At 34.5% G+C, this 19,147-nt stretch overlaps 1 protein-coding gene across 5 annotated transcripts in view; it reads left to right on the top strand.

The window, feature by feature from the left end:
* The first annotated feature begins 2,799 nt into the window (after window positions 1-2,799).
* The window catches only part of LOC127562420 (protein unc-93 homolog A-like), a 197,786-nt gene continuing 181,438 nt past the window's right edge, over window positions 2,800-19,147 (top strand). For 4 of the 5 annotated variants that reach the window (XM_051998110.1, XM_051998104.1, XM_051998105.1 and 1 more), the window contains exon 1: window positions 2,800-2,886. The gene's annotated coding sequence lies outside the window, so the exon portion shown is untranslated. The remainder of the gene's footprint in view (window positions 2,887-19,147) is intronic. The other variant, XM_051998111.1, reaches the window with a different exon arrangement.

Here is a 19,147-nt window from a genome sequence, read left to right as displayed (position 1 = left end):
AGAATAAGTATTCTACAATTCCCACATTTATATGTCCATCTCTAATCTCTCTTGAAATGTAATTTCATATTACCAGCTGCCTACTTGACATCTTTATCTGGATATCCCTTAGGCATTTCACAGTCAATATGTCCAAAATAAAACTCAAACTCTTGTGGGAAAGAGGACCCCAAAAGTTTGGGGTCATAGACCAATATCACAAGGTGTCAAAAAAATTTGCAGGCTTGACCCTATTTCCTAGTCAAGGGGCAAAGTTTATTGTAATTGTAACATTATTACAAGTGGACTAAATTCCAAGAGAATTCAGCAAAGAGACCGAAGAGACACTTTTATCCAGCTTTCTATCATTGACATGCTAATTCAATGGTCCATAGGTAGGACAGAGGAGTGGTTTCTAGAATTTGGGTCTCGTTGACCAGATTAATACTGACCAGATTATCAATCAGTAATGAATTGAGGAGTTGTCTATTCACTATTATCTCAGGAGTTTGATCTGTGGGATTATCCTGAAGCCAGAAGCTATTTGACTGAAGAGTGGTTTATTTGGAATCAGACAGATTATCAGAACAATAGCATTATTAGGTTGGTTAGGGGATGGGGGAACAAAGTCAGAGGATTTAGGAATTAGATTGCCAAAACAGAAGCCCCCTAAAATCACTGCTAAACTTCCTTAGAAGCTATACTCCTTCAAAACATCCCCAACATTTTCCCATTTCCACTGATGGCTCTCCATAGAACCTTCTTAAAGGCAAAAATTCTCATTTTTGTTTTTCTATATCTTTTGCTTTGCATGATACTTTGTACATAATAGGTTCTTAATATTTTTTGAATTTAATTCCTTTTCTTAAGCATTAGTCAAATACTTCCTAAATATCTGTCCTATTGTATAATTATACTAGGTACTAGAAGTTTGGATTTTGTTTTTTGTTTTTGTAGGTGGGGTATTAGGGAGGTAGGATAGGAGAGCCAGATCCAAAATTTTATTAGTTCACTCAGAAAAAAAAAAAAAAAACCTGCCTCAAAAGTAGAAAAAAGAAAAAATTAGCATAGCTCACATGTTAAGATTTTAAATCCTAACTATGTGCTAGTCACTGTGCTAAGAGGTTGTAATAAAAATGAAAGTAAAAAAGACAGTGTCTGGCTTCAAGAGCTTACATTCTTCCCAGTGCTTAGGGAGAGAGAATAGTTGGAAGATATCCTGAGAGGGGAAGAGAAAGATTTCAGAAAGTTGATATGTGGAAGGGCTACATTCTCCATATGGTAGCTGATCTGGGTCAATGTAAGACAAAACAGGTATATATAGTAATTCAATGAGATTAAAATGTAGAATGCTTGTCTAGAAGTTAATGTGGGAAAAGCTTGGAGTCAAATTATGAAGGCCTTAAATGCTGGGGGAAAAATATATATTTTAAACTAAATATGATAGGCACTCACTAAGTGCTTTTGAGCACAAGAATAATACTATAGAAAAGTGTAATTAGGATTGTTCATTAGTAGGATAATTTTGGTAGCTTTATGAAAGATGGGAAACTGGAGTGATTGTAGAAGGAAAGATCAAAGAGGCTATTACAACAATCTGGAAGAAGTGATTAGGGTTCCACCCAGAGAGAGCAGTCAAGTCAGAACACCTAAGGAGATTATATAACTGAAAAACATGGCAAAGCAGAGAGCAGAAAATAGCTTAGCAGAGGAGTCCAGCGTTGACTTCCTATACAAACAAATAAGTTATGTGAGGGATAATGAGACTGGAGAAGCAATTTCAGATGGTCCTGACACATGAGAGAATGATTGCCTTCCCCTCTGCCACCATCACCAGAAGACCTTAGGGAGTGTAAATTCATAGTAGGCAGGAAACTATAAAATAGGATAGAGGAACATAAAATTCTGGCTTTGCTTTCTATTTTTGCTTTTTCTCTTGAGACCCAGATGTCATTGGAAGGGAACAAGAAGGGCTGGGACTCTTGTTTTCTTCTGCTATGGTCTAGGATTCCAAAGGCCAGTAATTAAACCTGCTGTGGACAACCCATAGACAAAACTATAGTAAGAGAGGAATATGATGGCTGCAGCTGACAATTATTTTGACTATTTGGGCTAAGAAGAGACTAATTTCTAATGCTTGTTCTTCTGATAAAGCCCAGAATCCATTGATGTGAATCCCAGACAGACAGACACACACACACACACAAACACACACATCCCTTATTCCTGTCTTTGATGTATGGATGTGACTTCTTTGGGAATATTCTCTTTCCATCTCTGAGATCTGAGAAGGTAAATGGGATGTTCATGAAATTACACATAATATATAAATCTGTAAGTCCATGACTTATTTCCTCAACTCCCTTCCTTTAAAACCCCCCCCAAAAAACAACTATTTAATAAGCTAATTTATCATAGGATGTGAGTGCTTGAATCCTTCAGGAATTATGACCAGAGAAAGAAGAGACTGATTTTGGAGTGAGGGCTCTAGAGCAGGGATTCTTAACTTGTGGGCTAGAGACCATCATAGATAGATTTCAGGGGTACCATGAAGTTAGATGGGAAAAAAATTACATTTTATTTCAATATAATTGGCATCCTTTGTTTTAAAAGAAAACACATTACTCTAAGAAGGGATTTAGAGGTTTCACAAGGTTGTCAAAGGGGTCTATGACAAGAAAAAATTAAGAACTCTTGCTCTGGAGCTATGAATAGACTATAGATTCCAGATCTTTCCATTGTTAGTAATATTCCATTTTATCCCCTAGTATAATTCTAAAATTCCTACGCAAACACTTGAAACTGAAGACTCATCAGGTGATAACAATCTGGGTGCCAGCCATCTGAGTGATTTCTTGTGACCAGTAGCAATAATTCAACCTATTAGAAAGACTGTTTCATGTTAAGGTGAGTAAAAATGCAATAAAAGTAAACTGAGGCAAATTTTCCAGGAAACATATGTTACTTAAAAGTAACACATATAACTTAATAAAATGGGTCAAATTGCCCTCCCTCATTGGGTCAGTTACCACAATGGGACTGAAAAGACCATATTAATTGAGATTCCAAATGAAGGGAGGAGTGCCCCTCAGGTGTTAGAAAAGCCTTAAGACTAGTTGCAGCTGGAGGAAGTGACCTTCAGGTGTGATTGATAACACCTCTTTCTGGCAATTAAGGAATGCTAATTGCTTTATGAGACTCAATTGCCTTTGGTAATTTTGTCTAGAAAAACAGAACCAACACCAATCAGGATCTCCCACTGGCCCCCTTAATCTTTTCCAAATCATTTCTAAACTTTCATGAGGAAAAGCTGTCCCCTAGGACTCAGACCTAGCTAGCTCTTTGCTTATAGGTAAACAAAAGCTAGGGTCCAACTTTAAACTGGTTACAGAGCAAATATACCCCAAGGAGTTAGGAATTCTCACATTCCTGAACCGTCATGGTGTTAGTTTGGACTAGAAGATTAGTTTTAAGCTCCTTTTGAGCTACTATGAGAAATGGGGGTTGACAAAATGGGGATAGGATGTTACAGAGTAATAATAATTTTCCTCGTTTCTCATTTGACTCACTGAGAAATATAGTTCCTCAATGAATCACTAACTGATATGCCTATTATAAAATGGCATTCAATATACTCCCATCTCAAAATTGACTCATCAGGGTATCAAAAGACTTGAAGGTACTTTTAAATACTTCGTCAAGGGTTATTTTTTCCTTGCTTAATAATATTTTTTTCAATTATATGTAAAGATAGTTTTCAACATTTTTAAAATAAGATTTTGCTTCAAGTTTTTGCTCTATCCTTTCTTCTTATCTCCTCCAATAGATGACAATCTATTTTATATATGTGCAGTCATGTAAACATGTTGCCATATTAGTCATGTTGTGAAAGAAAAAACAGAACAAAAGAGGAAAGCCACAACAAACCAAAAAAATAGCAACAATAATAAGTGAAAATAGTGTGCTTCCATCTGCACTCTGATTCTATAGTTCTTTCTCTGGATGCGAAAAGCATTTTCACTCGGAGTCTTTTGGAAGGGTCTTTGATTATTGTATGGGTGAAAAAGACAATCATAGGTGTTGCTATTACTGTGCACAATGTTCTTCTAGTTCTGATCACTTTACTCAGCATCAGTTTATGTAAGTCTTTCCAGATTTTCCTGAAATCCACTTGCCTGGTCATCATTTCTTATAACACAATAGCATTCCATTACATTCATATACCACAACTTGTTTAGCCATTCCCTAATTGATGGGAATTCAATTTCTAATTCTTTGCCACAACATAAAAAAGCTGCTATAAATATTTTTGTACATGTAGGTCATTTCCCCCTTTTAGTAATCTCTTGGGGATACAGAACTAGTAGTGGTATTAATGCATCTAAAGGTATGCGGAGATTGGTTATCTTTTGGGTATAGTTCCAAATTGCTCTCCAGAATAGTCGAATCAGTTCACAACTCCACCAACAATGCATTAATGTCCAATTTCCCTCCCTTCTTGAGAATTTTTCACTTTTCTTTTTGTCATATTAGTCAATCTGAGAGGTGTGAGATGGTATCTCAGAGTTTTTTTAATTTACATCTCTCTAATCAATAGTGATTTAAAGCATTTTTTGATTTGACTATAAATAGCTGAAAACTGTTCATATTCTTTGACCATTTTTAAACTGAAGAATGACTTGTATTCTTATTAATTTGACTCAGTTCATTTGAAAAATGAAGCCTTTATCATAGACATTGGCTGTAAAAACATTTTCCATCTTTCTGCTTTCCTTCTAATCTTAGTTGCATTGGTTTTGTTTGTGCAAAACCATTTTAATTTAATGTAATCAAAATTATCCGTTTTCCATTTAATCATAATGTTCTCTATTTCTTCATAAATTCTTCCCTTCGAAAGGGACCTGTATGTGCCAAAATGTTTGTAGCAGCCCTGTTTGTAGTGCCTAGAAACTGGAAAATGAATGGATGCCCATCAATTGGAGAATGGCTGGGTAAATTGTGGAATATGAATGTTATGGAATATTATTGCTCTGTAAGGAATGACCAGCAGGATGAATACAGAGAGGCTTGGAGAGACCTATATGGACTGATGCTAAGTGAGATGAGCAGAACCAGGAGATCATTATATACTTCGACAACGATATTGTATGAGGATGTATTCTGATGGAAGTGGATTTCTCTGACAAAGAGACTTAACTGAGTTTCATTGGATAAATGATGGACAGAAACAGCTACACCCAAGGAAGGAATACTGGGAAATGAATTTGTGAACTATTTGATTTTTGATTTTCTTCCCGAGTTATTTTTACCTTCTGAATCCAATTCTCCCTGTGCAGCGGGAGAACTGTTCGGTTCTGCAAATATGTATTGTATCTAGGATATACTGCAACATATTTAACATATATAGGACTGCTTGCCATCTTGGGGGGGGGAGGAGGGAGGGAGAGGAAAAAACGAAACATAAGTGATTGCAAGGGATAATGCTATGTAAAAATTATCCTGGCATGGATTCTGTCAATACAAAGTTATTATTAAATAAAATTAAATTTAATAAATAAATAAATAAATAAATTCTTCCCTTCTCCATAGAACAGAGAGTAAAATATTCTTTCTTTCCTAATTTGCTTATGTGTTACCCTTCATGCATAAATCATGTACTTATTTGGGCCTTATCTTGGTATCTGGTGGGAGATGTTGTTCTATGTCTAAGTTTCTGCCATACTACTTTTCCAGTTTGCTGCTGCTGCTGCTTCTTCTTCTTCTTCTTCTTCTTCTTCTTCTTCTTCTTCTTCTTCTTCTTCTTCTTCTTCTTCTTCTTCTTCTTCTTCTTCTTTTTTCTTTCTTCTTTCTTCTTCTTCTTTTTTTGTGAGGGGGTCAAATAGTTAGTTCTCATCCCAGAAATTGAAATATTTGAGTTTATCAAACAGTAGATTACTATAGTCATTGACTACTATGTCTTCTGTACCTAATCTCTTTGACTGATCTATCATTCTATTTCTTAGACAGTACTAAATAATTTTGATGATTACTACTTTATAATGTAGTTTTAGATCTTATACAGCTCTGCATTTTAGATCTTGTACTTCCTCTGCATTTGTTCCCTAAATTGATATTCCCCTTGATATTCTCAATGTTTTGTCCTTCTAGATGAATTTATTATTTTTTCAAGTTTTATAAAATAATTTTGGTAGTTTGATTGTCATGTAACTGAATGAGTAAATTAATTTGAGTAGAATTGTCATTTTTATTATATTTAATTAACCTATCCATGAACAATTGATATTTTTCCATCTGTTTAGGCCTGACTTTATTTGTGTGAAAAGTGTTTTGTAATTTTGTTCATATAGTTATTGGTTTGCCTTGGTAAGTAAACTTCCACATATTTTATGTAGTCTACAGTTATTTTAAGTGAGATTTAAAAAAATCTCTTCTTGCTGAGTTTTGTTGGTAATATATAGAAATGCTGATAGTTTTTACATCCTGAATTTTTGCTAAAATTGTTAATTATTTCAAGAAGTTTTTTTAGTTGTTTTTCTAGGATTCTTTAAGTATACTATCATAGCATCTGCAAAGAATAAGTTTTGTTTCTTCAATGCCTGTTATAATTCCTTCAATTTCTTTTTTTCTTTTTATATTGCTATAGCTAACCTTTCTAGTATAATGTGAATAATAGTGGTGATAATGGCCATCTTTTTTTTCACTCCTGATCTTACTGGCAAGAATTCCAGATTATCCCCATTACATATAAAGTTTATTAATGGGTTAGATAGATTATATTTATCATTTTAAGGAAAGCTCTATTTATTTCTATGCTCTCATGTTCTTAATAGGAACAAGTGCTATATTTTGTCAAAGGCATCGATTGAGATAATTATATGACTCCTATTGGTTTTGATATTAATATGGTTAATTATGCTGGTTGTTTTCCTAATATTGAACCAATCCTGCATTCCAGATATAAATCTCACCTGTTTCTATTGTGGGATTTTGATAATAAACTGCTATCTTCTCTTTGTTAATATTTTGTTAAAATTTTTTGTGTCCATATTTATTTTTTTATTTTTATTTATTATTATTTTTTTTTTTGGAAAGTGATATTCTTTTTCTTTTCTTTTTTTTTCTTTTTTTTAATTTTTATTTAATAATTACTTTATATTGACACTCGTTTCTGTTCCGATTTTTTTTTCCCTCCCTCCCTCTACCCCCTCCCCTAGATGGCAAGCAGTCCTTTATATGTTGGATATGTTGCAGTATATCCTAGACACAATATATGTTTGCAGAACCGAACAGTTCTCTTGTTGCATAGGGAGAATTGGATTCAGAAGGTATAAATAACCCAGGAAGAAAAACAAAAATGCAGATAGTTCACATTTGTTTCCCAGTATTCTTTCTTTGGGTGTAGCTGCTTTTGTCCGTCATTTATCAATTGAAACTCAGGTCTCTTTGTCAAAGAAATCCACTTCCATCAAAATATGTCCTCATACAATATCATTGTCGAAGTGTATAATGATCTCCTGGTTCTGCTCATTTCACTTAGCATCAGTTCATGTAAGCCTCTCTGTATTCATCCTGCTGGTCATTTCTTACAGAACAATAATATTCCATAACATTCATATACCACAATTTACCCAGCCATTCTCCAATTGATGGGCATTCATTCATTTTCCAGTTTCTAGCCACTACAAACAGGGCTGCTACAAACATTTTGGCACATACAGGTCCCTTTCCCTTCTTTAGTATTTCTTTGGGATATAAGCCCAATAGAAACACTGCTGGATCAAAGGGTATGCACAATTTGATAATTTTTTGGGCATAATTCCAGATTGCTCTCCAGAATGGTTGGATTCGTTCACAACTCCACCAACAATGCATTAGTGTCCCAGTTTTCCCACATCCCCTCCAACATTCATCATTATTTTTTCCTGTCATCTTAGCCAATCTGACAGGTGTGTAGTGGTATCTCAGAGTTGTCTTAATTTGCATTTCTCTGATCAATAATGATTTGGAACACTCTTTCATGTGAGTGGTAATAGTTTCAATTTCATCCTCTGAAAATTGTCTGTTCATATCCTTTGACCATTTATCAATTGGAGAATGGCTTGATTTCTTATAAATTTGAGTCAGTTCTCTATATATTTTGGAAATGAGGCCTTTATCAGAACCTTTAACTGTGAAAATGTTTTCCCAGTTTGTTGCTTCCCTTCTAATCTTGTTTGCATTAGTTTTATTTGTACAAAGGCTTTTTAATTTGATGTAATCAAAATTTTCTATTTTGTGATCAGTAATGGTCTCTAGTTCATCTTTGGTCACAAATTTCTTTCTCCTCCACAAGTCTGAGAGATAAACTGTTCTATGTTCCTCTAATTTATTTATAATCTCGTTCTTTATGTCTAGGTCATAGACCCATTTTGATCTTATCTTGGTATATGGTGTTAAGTGTGGGTCCATGCCTATGTCCATATTTATTAAGAAGATTGGTTTGTAAATTTTCTGTTTTGGCTCTTCCTGGTTTAAATATCGCTAGCATATTTGTGCCATAAAAGGAATTTTGTAGAACTCTTCCTAGTTTTTCAAATAGTTATTGGAATTGTTCTCTAAATGTTTGGTAGAATTCACTTATAAATACAATTGGCCTAGAGATTTTTTTTAAAGAAGTTCATTGATAGCTCATTCAATTTCTTTTTCTAATATGGGGTTATTTAAGTATTTTATTTCCTCTTCTGTTAATCTGAGCAATTTATATTTTTGCAAATATTCATCCATTTTACTTGGATTGTCAGATTCATTGAAATTAAAATTAATTGAAATTAAAGCTGTATATACTGGACTTTAATTTTCTCTTCATTAGTGGTAAAATCACCTTTTTCATTTTAGATGTTGGTAATTTTGTTTTTTTTTCTTTTTTTTAATCAAATTAACTAAAGGTTTATCTATTTTTCCATGAAACTAGCTCTTAATTTTACTTATTAGTTCATAGTTTTATTACTTTCAATTTTATTGATCTCTCTTTTGATTTTCAGCATTTCTAATTTGGTATTTAGTTGGGTCTTTTTAATTTGTTCTTTTTCTAGAATTTTAAATTGAATGCCCAATTCATTGATCTGTTCTTTCTAAATTTTATTCATATAAGCATTTAAAGATAGAAAATATCCCCAAGCTATTACTTTTACTATATCCTGTTTTGTATGTTGCTTCATTATTATCATTCTCTTTGATGAAATTATTGATTGTCTCTATGATTTGTTTGACCCACTCATTCTTTAGGATTAGATTATTTAGTTTCCAATTAATTTTTAATTTTTCTTACTATGGCCCTTTATTACTTGTAACTTTTATTACATCATGATCTGAAAAGGATACGTTTGATATTTCTGCCTTTTTGCATTTGAGTTTTTAAATGCCCAAATACATGGTCGGTTTTTGTGTAGGTGACATGTACTCTAAGATGAGGTATATATTCCTTTCTATTCCCATTCAATTTTCTCCAGAGATTTATCATATCTAACTTTTCTAAAATTCTCTTTGCCTCCTTAACTTCCTTCTTCTTTATTTTGTGTTTAGGTTTATCTAGTTCTGAGAGGGGAAGAAGGAAGTCCCCAAGTTAATATCATTTTGTTTTGCTATCTGTTTCTTCCTGTAACTCACTTAAGCTCTCCTCCAAGAATTTTGATGTTATGCCACTTGGTACATATATGCTTAGTATTGATATTACTTTATTGTCTATGGCTCAGCTTCTTAAACTGTCATTTGGGATGCCATATGGGGTCTCATAACTGAATGTGAGAGTCATGAAATTATGGTCTATTTTCAGTAAATGTATATACTGATATATGTCAGTATATTTCTCAGGCAAAAAGTGATCATAAGTGAAAAATGTTTTAAAAGCCCTGGTCTCTGATAATTTTTTTTTTTTTATTAGCAAGACGAAGTTTTCTTTTATATCTTTTAAATTTTGATCTATATTTGCTTTTGCTTTATCTAAGATCAGAATTGTCACCTCTGTTTTGTTAGTTTTTTAACTTCAGTTGAAGCATAATATATTCTATTCCAGTTTTTTACCTTTACTATCTGTGTGTCCTTCTTCAAATGTTTCTTTTAAACAAGATGTTGTAGGATTCTGGCTTTTAAAACTCTACTATTTACTTCCATTTTTTTGGAGTGTTCATCCCATTCTCATTCACATTTATGATTACTAATTGTGTATTTTCCTCCATTTCTCTTTAATCTGTCCCTCTTCACCAGTGTTTTGTTTCTGACGACCATCTCCCTTGATCTACCCTCCCATTATATCCAGTTCTCTACTTTTCTTTTCCATTTCTCCTCCACTTGTCATATAGAATAAGATAGATTCTCTACCCAACTAAGTGTATATGTTATTCCATCTTTGAGCCAAATATTATGAGAATAAGGTTAAAACAATGCCTAAACGCTTCCTTTAGTCCCTGTCCTGTTACAGATCTTTTATGCCTCTTCATATGATATTATTTACTTTATTCCCTCTTTCCTCTTCTCCCAGTACAATCAATCCCTTTTTTCACAACTTAATTTTTTAATAATAACAATAAAAGTTAATTATATCTATATCTTCTAAGTATACTGGATCTTGTACTGGATCTTCTAGATATATTGGATCTTGTATTTAAAGATCAAATTTTCTGTTCAGTTCTGGTCTTTTCATCAGAAAAATTTGAAAGTTCCCTATTTCAATGAATTCCCCCTGAATAATTATGCTCAGTTTTGCTGGGTAATTGATTCTTGGTTATAATTCATGTTCTTTTGCCTTCTGGAATATCATATTCCAAGCCTTCTGATCCTTTAATATAGAAGCTTCTAATTTCTGTGCAATCCTGACTGTAGCTCCTTGATATTTGAATTGTTTCTTTCTGGCTACTTACAGTTTCTTTCACCTGATAGTTCTGGAATTTGGTTTACATTATTCCTTGGAGTTTTCATTTTAAGATTTCTTTCGGGAAGTGATTGGTAGATTCTTTGAATGACTATTTTGGGAGCTGTAGAATGTCAGACCAATTTTCCTTGCTAATCTTTTTTTTTTTTTTTTATCATAGTTTTCAGGTAGTCCCATAATTCTTAAATTAACTCTCCTAGATCTTTTTTTTCCCCAGGCCATGGTGTTTTTCCAATGAAGTATTTTACATTTTTCTTTATTTTTTCATTCTTCTTTATTTTAAAAAATAGATTAAGAAAAACAGAAAAAGAATGCAAAACAAAACAAAGAGAACATTGTCATGTGTCCAGTTAAACATCAGGGAGGGTTCAAAATATATAACAACAAATTACCATTTCAAGAAAGTATATATGTTAGTAGAAGAAATTGTATTCATGAGTGTCCATCTTTTCTTTATTTCCTTGTAAATTGTTCTTTTGTTCTCTGCTGTGCAACTTTTTTTTTTTTACTTTATTCTTTTCCCCCCCTTTCATCCCCAAGCAGGTTTTAGTTAAGAAAGGTTATAATTATGTGTGCATACATATTTATATACCTACACATACATACATCCCTCCCCACCCCCATTCCACTTGCACATGTATCTTTCCTATTCCTGCTGACTCTTTGCTTGAATTCTGCTCCTTAACTTATCTTGCTATTATTTAACCCCCTCCCCTCCCGCCCTCCATAGATCCCTTCCTTTTCTTCCCAAATGCTTTGCTTCCTGTTCACCCATCCCTCCCCTGCCCTTATTTCTTTATAGATTTTGGAGGGTGCTATACCCTTCATGGTATATATGCAATGTTGCTTATTCTACCCATTTCAGATATGAGTTGGTTTTCAGTACTATGAGCCCTCTAATGCCTCTGTGCCTTCCTCTATACCTCATTTGTATAACATAATTACTATTTTTACCTAAAACTTTGCCCCAATTTTTCTTTTGAGCTACCCTATTGATGATAACAATCTTAAACATATGGTATACATTTCCCATGTAAAAAAAAACTCCATACACAATCTGTCCATGTTAAGTTCCTTAAAATTGATCTTTAAATTTGCTATTGAATTCAGGTTTGGTTGATAGAAAGTTCTGAAAAATCTGCAAGTTTTTTGAATGCCATTTTTTTTTCATTCAATATTATGGATAATTTTGCTAGGTATGACATTTTGGGCTGTCACCCTAGTTTTTAATTGTCAGTAGATATGATTCCAGGTCTTTTATTATGGCTTGCTGATAAATCTTGTTCAATTCTAATTGTAGCTCCAGTATATATGAATTGTTTTTTTTTTTTTTTTCTTGTTTCTTGCAAAATTTTCTCTTTGATCTGGGAGTTTCAAAATTTGGCAATAATATTCTGATGTGTTTTCTATAAAGGATTTCTTTGAAGTGGTGGTTAGTGAATTTTTTCTGTTTCTACTTTCCCTTCATTTTCTATTACTCCAGGACAATTTTCTTGGATTACTTCTCTAATTAGTGTATCAAGGTTCTTTTTTTGGTCACAACTTTCAGGTACACCAATTATTCTTATATTTTGTCTTTTTGATCTCCAGATCTGTTGTTTTTTCTTATAAAATGTCTCAAATTCTGTTCTATTTTTTCATCCTTTATAATCTGTTTTGCTATTTTTTGGTAGCTCATTGCTTCACTGGCTTCCTCTTGCCCAATTCTAGTTTTCAAAGTTATTTTCATCTTTGAGATTCTGATTCTCCCTTTCTAGTCCATTAATTTTTTTTCATAATCTTGTTTTTCTTGGATGGTTTTTATTTTTACCTGAATTTCTCTCATTTGATTTTTATATTCTTTTTTGAGTTCTTCTACAAATTTTCTCTAGGCAGGGAGTCATTTCATCTTACTTTTTGGAGTAGAAACTTTTTTTTTAATTTCAGTGTCCTCTGAAGATGAATCCTGGTCTTCCCTGTTCCCATAGTAAGTTTTTATGGTTGGGTTCTTTCTTGTTTGTCAATCCATTTTTTTTTTTTTTTTAATAAGAGGTATTCGTGTAAGCACCTCTAATTGTGGGGTGGGGATGGTGCCTCTGGCTTCACTTCAGCTTTCTCCTCTGTCTTGGAACCCTAAGCCAAGAGTTCCTGGTTCTTGCATGTGCCCACAGCCAGCAGATTCCTGCCCCATTGTCTCTGCACTCACTTGGTGTGCTGGTTCCTTCTCACTTAGGCTGTCTCTGAAGCACAGCTGGGCCTAGCATTCCCAATCAGCTAAAGTTCATTTAGTCTTCCCTAACTTAGACTCCTGACTCTGCATATTGTCTAGGAGGTGAAAGTTTTTGTGTTTCTTGCTGAGGCTCCAGCCAAACCCAGCTAGCCCCAGGGCTCCCAATTGTTTTTTCTGCAGAGCTATCTTGGAGGTACTTGCACTTCACATGGGTTGATCCTTGGCCTGGGGTCTTCAGATTCTCTTGGGTTTCAGTCGTGTTGAATTTCATGACCTCATTTATGGTTTTCTTGGCAAAGATGCTGGAGTAGATTGCCATTTCCTTCTCTCTTTCACTTTACTGATGAAGAAACTGAGTCAAACAGGGTTAGGTGACTTGCCCAAGGTCACACATTTAGTAAGTGTCTGAGACTGGATTTGAATTCAGGTCTTCCTGACTCCAACATTTGGAGCTCTAACTACTGTTCAACTATCTGCCCATGTATATAGACTAAGTAATTAATCCTAAATTGAATTAAATAAGTTATCTATAGCAAAACATGTTCAGTTATTAAACCATGTATAAATGAAATTAATGTTAAATCTCCTAGACCGCTGTTTTTTAAATAGTCTCTAAACATGGAGAGAAATTTAAGGTAACTCTTGTATAATTTGCTTGCATTTCAGAATATGCTCTATATACAGGTTTATTTCAAAGACCTAATCTTACGCATGAATATGTAACAAATAGTAGGTACATGACAAACACAAGTACTCCTCAACTTAGTTTTTTAGGACATGAAAAGGACCATGACTTCAGGCTGAATAACTTTGATCTTACAGGCTTGAATCTCACTATAGTAATTAGATATGTTTCGGTATTAATCTGTTAGATGAAGTTTAATGCTGTGTTCATATTGTCTACTGATCACTTGCCACAATTATAAAAAATTTGCTAGAAAAGGATATAGTTACAGTAAGGGAAGGGGCTCCCCTGGCTTTATTGTCAAATTATCACAGACAGGCTCAGAATTATCCAGATGGGAAATCTTTCTGTGCAAGAGGAAAATATCACACTGGGAAAATCAAGTCAGGAGATTCTTACCTTAGCCTGTGCCAAAAGTTGCTCTTCCAACTTCCCTGAGACAGAAATTGCAAATGCAGTAATTAGTAAATATCACTCCCAAAGTGCTGTTGGCCTATGGGTCATTTGTTGACTGACATTTCCCAATGATCTTATCTGGAATCAAACTCAAAATAATATCAATTATAGCCTCATAAGATTTAACCTTAAACAGAAAATTTCACTAATCATAGCCTAGGGCTTTACTCAGTTATTAATATTGAATAAGTAGTGTATATTGTTCCCTTAATTAAGTCCCTTAGACTGGAGTTTATTAAGACTAGGTTAAATATATCTCATTTCAGGTATAACTCCATAATTTTAATGATCACAAATTATTCCATATATTGCTACTATAATAATACAAAAGGGATTTCATTTTCTCAGTACCCATATTTTAGAGTTTCACAAGGCAAAAATCCTATAGATTATAGATTTTTTCACTGTAACTAATATTCCTTTTCATTTCCTAGTATAATTCTGAACCTGCCTTACATGGATACTTGAAGATTCAGTAGGTAAAAGAATAATCTGGGTGTCTGCTAGCTGAGTGAGTTTTGGTGGCTAGTAAGCAATAATTCAACCTGTTAGAAAGACTTTCCCATACTGTGGGGGACAAAGGTAAATTGAGGCAAGTTTTCCAGGCAAGATAATAGGTTATTAACAATAATGAATATAAAATGGATTGAACTGCTCCTTTCTTCCCCCCTTCCCCCCGCGCCCCTCAGTGAGTCAGTGACCACAAGGGAACTTAAAAGACCATATTTATTGAGATCCCAAAGGGAGAGGGGGGGCTCAGAGAGCAGAAAAATCTTATGATTAGTTAGATGTAGCTGGAGAAAGGAGGAATCTTAAGGTGCACTTTTTTCCTGATAAACATGGAGTACAATTGCTTTATGAAACTCAGTTGCCTCTCGTAATCTTAGCTAGAAAAATAGATCTACCTCAATCAGAATCCCCATTGTAGCCTCCTTTTTGCCATTTCAGACTTTAGTATGTGAACCTCATTCTACTCCCTTGCCATTTCAGGCTTTATGCTAAGTCAGATGGAAAATTTGGAAGACTCAGGGTTTGTTTTTTTTTGGTTTTTTTTGGGAGGGGAGGTGGGGTGGGGCTGGAATAGGCAGAAAACTAAGTATTCCCTAGTAGTGATCTAATGATTGTATTAAAGTTTTGGTCATGACTACTATGGGGGTTTTAGTTATTTAACTTCTCTCTATTTAACAACCAAATCACAGAATTTAAAGCAGGAAAAGACATTAAGGATCATCTTATCAATCTCCTCATTTTACATGTGAAAATCTAGGTATTTACTTGATTGACATGATTCCTTTTCTCCACAACTCCTTCAAAATTACCATTGGTGATTAAATGATTTACAAGTGTTTCAATACTTTAAAATAGCTCCATTATTATCAGAACGATATTGGTGAAACATAAAAAGAAAGTCATGAATCCTGCCCATCTAGTAACTTTGTTCTAAAGAGAAAAAAAATGTAAAAGCACATATCTTTTAAAAAGGTATTCTAGATCTGGAAGTACCTTGAAGTTAGTGGAGTCCAATTCCCCAGAGAGATCTAGAAATGCTGAATCCCAGTTGTAAAGTTGACTAGCTATTTGATTTGGGGCAACTACTCAGCCTCAGTTTCCTCATCTGTAATATGAGAATAATAGTAACACTTATCTCCTACGTTTGTGAGATAACATATGAAAGCTGCTTTCAAAACCTCAGTAATGAGATATAAATATTAGCTGTTGTTATGATGGTCATTAAGTCAATTTGACAAAGTTCTGTAACTCCTTAGAAACAAAGCCAAGGAACCAAGAGTGAAAGACTCCTTCCTGTCTACCACACTGCATGCCCTCTGTATCCCACCATCCTGGCTGCTCAAAGAGTATTTTTTAAAAATCAAGTAGTTTTTTCTTTCTTGCAGAATTTATCACTCTTCTTAGCACAGTTTCTGCACCCTTGGATTAGCATAATTCTGTTATCTCACTGAACATGCGGCTGTTTAATAAGTGCCTAAAATAATAGCTTTCAGAGAGTAAGTGTTCAAAAATATTTGTTTGACTGATTATATGTAAAATAGTTCCTGTCTGCAGCCAAATGGGATAGACAGGATAAACTTATCATTGAGGAAAAGAATAATTCATCACAAATCGCATTGACAGTTTTGTAAAGATCATGGGAGTCACATCTTGCCTTCCTTGTCTGCTGACTGCACAATTAGCAAATTTTATGAGCTATATGAATCAAAACAAAGAGAGGTCAGGGAAAGAGATAATAGTCCTGGAAAAAATCACAGATGGGATGTTCTGAAGGTCACATTAATACAGTTCTTGTTTCAGGCTAAACTGTTGACTTTATGTGACCCTGGATGAGTCATTTAACCCTGTTGCCTCAGTTTCCTCATCTCTAAAATGAACTGAAGAAGGAAATGGCAAACCATTTCAGTGTCTTTGCCAAGAAAACTCTAAATGGAGTCACAGAAAATCAGCACAACTAAAAATGACTGATCAATAACAACATCGACTTTTTTTCCCTCAATTTCCTTCTTTTGTCAATGATTTACTATTTTTTTCAATCACTTAGGTATACAACTCTGTAGTTACCACTGATTTTTCCTCCTTTTCCTTCAATTAGCCAGAACTACTTTGAAATGCTGGTTATTTTTGCATGTGAGAAGTGATATGATCTAGTGGATAGCAAAGGGGAGTCTGATGATAAAAAGTTATATGTTCAAAATCTTGTTTTTTACTCTTGTGGGTTGTCAAATTATAAATATGATTAAGTCATTTAACCTTATTCAGCCTCAGTTTCTTCATCTTGTCAGTCTCAAATAAGGCATTTGATAAATCTTAAAAGCACCATATAAATGTCTGTTATGCTTCTGCTACTATTGCATCATTATTACCAGTTCCACCACCACCACTACTACTACTCCTAGCAATAATATTCACATGATTTGCCACTTCCCTAGTCCACCCACCACTATCTTACTCCATACCCCAAACTACCCTGCACATCAATGATACGTTACTTTTCCAAAGCACTGTTCTAACCCAGCCATTCTCCCACACAAGGATCTTTGTAAGGACACCAAAGCATTTGATGCTGGCAGGAATGCATAATAGACAGAAATATAAAATAAAAAAATAGTATGAAGTTGGAAGTCTACTCCACATGGTTCTTTGTGTCTTCCCCAAAAAGTTAATTTGTAAAGCAACAAAGGACATTTTGAGAGTTCAAGAGAAATGTCATCCCAACTCTGTAGAGTTCCTTTATAGCTTTTCTAAATGAAGTGTCTGATCTTTTTCAGTGAATAGACTATCAACAGGACTATGATGGATTGAAAGGAATAATCCAACTCCTCTCCAGCTAGACGACTGGGATTAGAGAGTTTAAGTTCAGCAAGGAAAAAAGTCATTAAAATGGCAGAAAATATTAACTTTTGAGGGATTTTGTGAGATTTTTACAAAAATATATTTTATGTGTTCTTGCCTTGAAAAAAAAAGGGGGTTGCAAAAACAATGAATATAGTAGTTTTATGTTTACAGATTAGGTAATATTTTGCTCCCCTAAAGTCTCCTTTCCATTCTGCTGCTGCTAGTTGAGTGCAGTTGAGCAATACTCTGAGATGTGGCTAAAAAGTTAAGCCCTCCCCTTTCAGAAGGGAGACTGATTGGCAGGTGAATTCCAGCAGATGGTAGCAGAGACCCAAAGAGCCTACAAAACAGAACATACTAAGAGAGAGCAGAAAACAATTAGCAGAGAAGTCTCACAAGGAAGGAGACTAGGAGAAAGGAGAGAAAATGCAAAGAAAACACCTGATCTGACCATCACTAGTACTTAGCTATAATGGTATCACAAATCCTTTGAGGAATATGGATGCCCTGGCAACAGGACTTCAGCACTTGGGTATCCCCCAATGCAAGTTCCAATGTATTTTAGTGATATGGTAACCTGTAGGAAAGTATACCTTGTGTATCTAAATAAAAGTTTCTTGTCACTGAGCTTGCTGTGCTGTTTAATTACATTTTTGCTTTGATGTAATGTGTTCTCTGGTTGGCTTGTAAAAGAATGACATTAATGGGCCCATGTTTGTGTGAGTGTGTGTGTGTGTGTATTGTGATGGATACCAATCCATAATCACAACATTCTTTGACTTTGTGGTACCATTCACAAGGGACCACTGGTGCTGTATACTATCCCTATTATTAGAAATATTTAAATAATACTTGAAAATTCACTAAGCACTTTACAAATATCTCATTTGATCCTCACATGACCCTATTAAGTAGGTGCTATTTTATCCCCTTTTTGTGATTGAAGAAACAGTCCAGGAGAGGTTAAGTGACTTACCCAGCCCTGTTTATTCTCCTAAAGCCATAGGAAAGCCACATTAAACTGTATGATCTGTCCATTTGTCCATCTCTCTCATAATGCCTGTAATCCAGGAAATGTTGCTTTTACTGGGAAAAACTGCCAGGGTCCTAGAAGTTTTATGTGTGAATGTAATGCCGGAGAAACTGAGGCAGAAGAGAGATTAGAGAGTTTTTAATATTTTATTAATGGGAGAGTAAGATTGACTGGACAGGACTCTTGTCTCAAATTATCCAGTCAGACAGAGATAAAGATATACTGGGACCAAGGAATCCATGTTGGTCCCAGGACTGGAGGAGACTGTCATCCCAAAGAATCCAGCATCCAGCATCCAGCTGCCAGCTGCCAGCCTCCAGCAATGAATGGAAGAACCCCAACTTCTTAAATACCTTTTCTCTAAACAAAGGAAGGGGTAAGAAGCGAGGGAAAACCTCTATCAGGATGGGAGAGGCCATAAATCCTAAAAACCCAGAAACAGGATGTCTGAATACAAAGAAGTAAAGATATCAATGAGATATCTTGGAATATTTTAGAGGGATATTGTAAATCCTTGAGGACAGAAAAGAG

This window comes from Antechinus flavipes, chromosome 4, assembly GCF_016432865.1.
Source record: "Antechinus flavipes isolate AdamAnt ecotype Samford, QLD, Australia chromosome 4, AdamAnt_v2, whole genome shotgun sequence".
Taxonomy (NCBI): domain Eukaryota; kingdom Metazoa; phylum Chordata; class Mammalia; order Dasyuromorphia; family Dasyuridae; genus Antechinus; species Antechinus flavipes.
This window is presented reverse-complemented; position numbering and strand designations above follow the sequence as displayed.